This window comes from Triticum aestivum, chromosome 7A, assembly GCF_018294505.1.
Source record: "Triticum aestivum cultivar Chinese Spring chromosome 7A, IWGSC CS RefSeq v2.1, whole genome shotgun sequence".
Lineage (NCBI taxonomy): Eukaryota > Viridiplantae > Streptophyta > Magnoliopsida > Poales > Poaceae > Triticum > Triticum aestivum.
The window spans coordinates 152,874,504-152,880,503 of record NC_057812.1 but is presented as its reverse complement, the minus strand read 5'-3'; positions in this window follow the sequence as shown (position 1 = coordinate 152,880,503).

Below are 6,000 nucleotides of genomic sequence, written 5' to 3'. Positions count from 1 at the left end.
AGGTACTGTAATGAACTCATTCTTTATTTATATTGGTGTTAAACATACTGTATTCCAACTTCTCTATGGTTTATAAACTATTTTACTAGCCATAGATTCATCGAAATAAGAAAACAACACACGAAAAACAGAATCTGTCAAAAACAGAACAATCTGTAGTAATCTGGATCAAACGTATACTTATGGAACTCATACAATTCTCAAATAAATTGCTGGACCTGAGTAATTTATCTATTAATAATCTGAAAAAAAAATTAATTATATAGCACTCTCCAAATAAAAATGGCAGCAATTCTTGTGAGCGCTAAAGTTTCTGTTTTTTACAGCATGATGAACAAGACTTCCCCCAAGCCTTTCCAAAGGTTCTACTTGGCACAAACACTAATTAAAACAATAAAACCACATGTAAAAAGAGGCTAGATGAATTATTTATTACTAAACAGGAGAAAAAAGCAAGGAATAAAAATAAAATTGGGTTGCCTCCCAACAAGCGCTATCGTTTAACGCCCCTAGCTAGGCATGATGATTTCAATGATGCTCACATAAAGGATAAGAATTGTAACATAAAGAGAGCATCATGAAGAATATGACTAGCACATTTAAGTCTTACCCACTTCCTATGCATAGGGATTTTTTGAGCAAACAACTTATGGGAACAAGAATCAACTTGCATAGGAAGGTAAAACAAGCATAACTTCAAGATTTTAAGCACATAGAGAGGAAACTTGATATTATTGCAATTCCTACAAGCATATATTCCTCCCTCATAATAATTTTCAGTAGCATCATGAATGAATTCAACAATATAACCAGCACCTAAAGCATTATTTTCATGATCTACAAGCATAGAAAATTTACTACTCTCCACACAAGCAAAATTCTTCTCATGAATAATAGTGGGAGCAAACTCAACAAAATAACTATCATGTGATTGAAAATTAAGATCAAGATGACAAGTTTCATGGTTATCATTATTCTTTAAAGCGTACGTGTCATCACAATAATCATCATAGATAGGGCGCATGCTTTCATCATAATAAATTTGCTCATCAAAACATGGGGGACAAAAAATATCATCTTCATCAACCATAGCTTCCCCAAGCTTGTGGCTTTGCATATCATTAGCATCATGGATATTCAAGGAATTCATACTAACAACATTGCAATCATGCTCATTATTTAAATATTTACTGCCAAACATTTTATAGATTTCTTCTTCTAGCACTTGAGCACAATTATCCTTTCCATCATACTCACGAAAGATATTAAAAAGGTGAAGCGTATGAGACAAACTCAATTCCATTTTTTATAGCTTTCTTTTATAAACTAAACTAGTGATAAAACAAGAAACTAAAAGACTCGATTGCAAGATCTAAAAATATACCTTCAAGCGCTAACCTCCCCGGCAACGGCGCCAGAAAAGAGTCTTGATGTCTACTACACAACCTTCTTCTTGTAGACATTGTTGGGCCTCCAAGTGCAGAGGTTTGTAGGACAGTAGCAAATTTCCCTCAAGTGGATGACCTAAGGTTCATCAATCCGTAGGCGGCGTAGGATGAAGATGGTCTCTCTCAAGCAACCCTGCAACCAAATAACACAGAGTCTCTTGTGTCCCCAACACACCCAATACAATGGTAAATTGTATAGGTGCACTAGTTCGGCGAAGAGATGGTGATACAAGTGCAATATGGATAGTAGATAATCGTTTTTGTAGTCTGAAAATATAAAAACAGCAAGGTAACTAATGATAAAAGTGAGCATAAACGGTATTGCAATGTGTGGAAATAAGGCCTAGGGTTCATACTTTCGCTAGTGCAAGTTCCCTCAACAATAATAACATAATTGGATCATATAACTATCCCTCAACATGCAACAAAGAGTCACTCCAAAGTCACTAATAGCGGAGAACGAACGAAGAGATTATGGTAGGGTACGAAACCACCTCAAAGTTATTCTTTCCAATCAATCCGTTGGGCTATTCCTATAAGTGTCACAAACAGCCCTAGAGTTCGTACTAGAATAACACCTTAAGACACAAATCAACCAAAACCCTAATGTCACCTAGATACTCCAATGTCACCTCAAGTATCCGTGGGTATGATTATACGATATGCATCACACAATCTCAGATTCATCTATTCAACCAACACATAGAACCTCAAAGAGTGCCCCAAAGTTTCTACCGGAGAATCACGATGAAAATGTGTGCCAACCCCTATGCATAGGTTCATGGGCAGAACCTGCAAGTTGATCACCAAAACATACATCAAGTGAATCACGTGATATCCCATTGTCACCACAGATATCCACGGCAAGACATACATCAAGTGTTCTCAAATCTTTAAAGACTCAATCCGATAATATAACTTCAAAGGGAAAACTCAATCCATTACAAGAGAGTAGAGGGGGGAAGAAACATCATAGGATCCAAATATAATAGCAAAGCTCGCGATACACCAAGATCGTATCATCTCAAGAACACGAGAGAGAGAGATCAAACACATAGCTACTGGTACATACCCTCAGCCCCGAGGGAGAACTACTCCCTCCTCGTCATGGAGAACACCGGGATGATGAAGATGGCCACCAGAGAGAGATTGCCCCCTCCGGCAGGGTGCCGGAATGGGTCTAGATTGGCTTTCGGTGGCTACGTAGGCTTCTGGCGGTGGAACTCCCGATCTATTGTGCCCTTGGATGTTTTTAGGGTATATGGAGATATATAGGCGGAAGAAGTACGTCAGGGGGGCATGAGGGGCTCACGAGGGTGGAGGTAGCTCACATGGTGAACTACCTTGCGAACTGCGAGCTCACGGATGAGTGGCGGTTTGGCAAGGAGCCGTATTTACACGCCAACCCTCCGCCTATTGTAAGTCATCTGTCTTTTTTCTCTGTCTCTTTGTTGCCGAGTTCATGCTGTCCAGCCTGACCAATCGGCCTTTGAACAGAGTCCCCTCCTCCAGCCGGCAACCGGCGCCGCGGGGCCAGAGCGCCAATTCCTCCCCGACCGGGCAGAGAGTGATTTCGACGACCCCGATCTGGGGGCTGCGGCCTTGGAGGACGACGTCGAGGGAGGAGGCGACGGAGCAGGCAACCCGAGGCTCGGAGCCAGCCTCGAGGACTGGCCTGATGATGACATGGGGAAGTCGCCCCGCGCCACCAGCCAGGAGCCGGCCAGCCGGGCGCGAGCTCGTTTGCCGCGCCGGATGCCCAAGGCAGCGCAAAGAAGCACAGGGATGCGCCGAGCTTGCTTGTCAGCTGGCCGAAGAAGCCCAAGGGCTCGGCCGTGGTGACCAAGAAGGACGAAGCGGCCGCAAAGGCCATCCGCTTTCGCAAGGAGGTGAAGAAGCCGCAGCTGGTTTCCGCGTAAGTACCACCTTTATCATGTACCTTCATTTTTTCCTTGTTGACTCTGTCTGAGTTTCTTCACCTTGTTTCCCTTAATCTAGGGCTCTGCTCTCTCTTGAGAAATCGACCGCCGCCTCCATCGTGGGGTCGGTGGAGACTTTCACCACCACTCAGCGGATCGATCCGGCCGCTGACCTCCGGGAGGCGAGGGAGCGGAACGCGTGAGAAGTGCGCAAAGAGTAGGAAGCCACCCGCCTGGAGAAGGCGGAGGCCGCCGCCCTGAAGAAACTGGCGGAGGCCGAGGCCGCCGACGCAGCAAAGAAGTAGGCTGAAGAAGCCGCGCGCCACCAGTCGGGGATTTTCGTCACTCCCCTGAACTCCGCGCCGCCACCCCCGGAGTTCGTGGCACAGACTGGGGAAACCGAGGGCGAGCACCCGGTCATGGATAGGGACGGCGGCGACGTCGCCATGCCGGACGTGAATGTCCTTCCACCGCCGCCGTCTGGGAGCACACGAGGCGAGCAGCTGGCGGACCCACCGGTGCTGCAGACTGAAAACGAGGTGGATATGGGCCCGACTCTTGAGGTCGGCGCACCGATGCGTCGCCAACTTGCAAAGGCGGCTTCGGCGCCACATCCGCTGGAGACTGGCGCCACGAGCTCCTCGATCCCAGACGCTGAGGCGCCCAGCACCGCGCCCCCGGGGTGGGTGCGGGTTGGCGGGACAGGCCCTCTGAACAAGGCGATGCTGGATGTTCAAGCCAAACTCCGCGCCGAAGCCGACGCCATCAAGAACTGCAACAATGCGTATCTGGCGTCGCGAGAGCCCATCCGGGTATGGTTCTTGTTTCTTCATTTTTAACTCGTGTATTGCTTCGTGGGGGCGCGTCAGCGCACCCACTGGGTGTAGTCCCCGAGTTCCGGGCCGGCTGCTGAACAGGTGGCGCGGAACTTTAACTAGCAGGCTCTGAAAGCCGATATCCTTGCTGCAGGATTATCATCACCTCCGCGCGGCCGCCTACAACTCCAGGGTCCAGGAGTTGGATCAACGCGCTGCCGACTTGTCGGAGAGCCGGAGTAAGTCCTCTTCTCTCTGCGGGGGCGCACTGGCGCACCTGCGGGCTGTAGTCCCCGAGATCCGAGCCGACTGCTGATCAGCCGGGCCGGATCTTCCTGGCGGTTGTTCTTCTTTCTGTTGATTCTGATGACTCCTTTCTCCGTGGGGGCGCGCTGGCGCACCCGCCGGTTGTAGTCCCCGAGATTAGGGCCGACTGCTGAACTGTCAGGCCGGATCTCCCCGGCGACTCTAGCCTCTTCTCTGTTGGCAACTGACGCCTTCCCTTCTTATTTCTTCCGCAGAAGGCAATGCCATCCTTCAATGCAAACTGGGTGAAGCCAACGCCGCGTTGCATGCCAAAGAGGCGGACTACAGCAAGTTGGCTGAAGAACGTGACCGGCTGGCCATGCAGCTGGCGGAGCAGGCAGGGCTTCTCCAGAAGGCCCAGAAGGAGGCGAAGGAGAAGGAGGCGGGTCTTCTCGCCGAGTTCGAGATCGAACGCTCCGCCTGGACCGACAAGGAGGCAATGCTGACGACCAGCTTTGGCGAAATCGAGGATTGGTTGACGGTAGGCGACCTTCTTTACTCTTCTTTTACGTCGCCGACCTCTAGTCAAGCCGGCTTCTTTCTCTTTGTTCAGACTCTTTTGCTTAATCCTCGCAGACTTCTTTCCAGGCCACTCTGGTGCCGCCAACCAGGCTATCAAGGCCGACCATGAAGAACGAAGAGCGGGGGCGAAGAGATCACCGCCAATGCCCCTCGCACCCTCCACGAGCAGCTTCTCAGCATCCAGGCCCGTCTTCAGCCGGCCCATCGGATGATGCGCCGCCTTCAGCGTGTCGGCGCCCAGGCGATCGCCGCCTTGTGGCCTGACATGCCGGCCCCGCGCACCCCCAGCTGGACTGTCGACTGGCTGGAGGTGGCGGCTGGCCGCCTTGAGGCGTGGAAGGGCTCCTTGGCCCGGGCCGGAGCGCGTCGGGCTTTGGAGTTCGTCAAGGCGTGGTACCCTGGGTTAGATCTAGCCTAGTTGACCATGTTCCAACAGGAGGCCCAGGAGGAGCTGGTGGCGGTGGAGGGCGAACTCGTCAAGCGGGCGGCAGCCATCGCCGAGTATACCGACACCGGCGTCTTCATCCCGAAGCCAACTAAGGATGGCACCGAGGCACCGCCGGAGTGGTTTGGGCTGAACCCGGAGGAGGGCGAAGACTCGGCCGAGTTGATCGACTCCAGCAACGAGGGAGAAGACGAGGAGGAGGAAGAAGGCGAAGAGGAGGCGCCAGAGGTCGGAGCGGACGGCCAGCCCCAACTCGATCGCGCCTCCAGCAACAAGCCGCGTCCGAACAAGCCGGCTGTCGCTGAAGGGGACCAAGTGGGAACCGACCAGCCGGCCGCTTGACTAGCCGGCGCCACCGACTCCACCACTCCACCGAACCCGTTCGCCGATCCCTAGGCTGCCACTTTACTTTTTACTTTTCCCTATTTATTAGTCTCAACGAACTTTGTTAGCTTTGCACAATTCCACCCGCGGGGTGTACTTTGAAACTTATGTTGGATGTCGGCCAAGGGCCTTTGATGTGTAAATATTTTATCCGAGTTCTA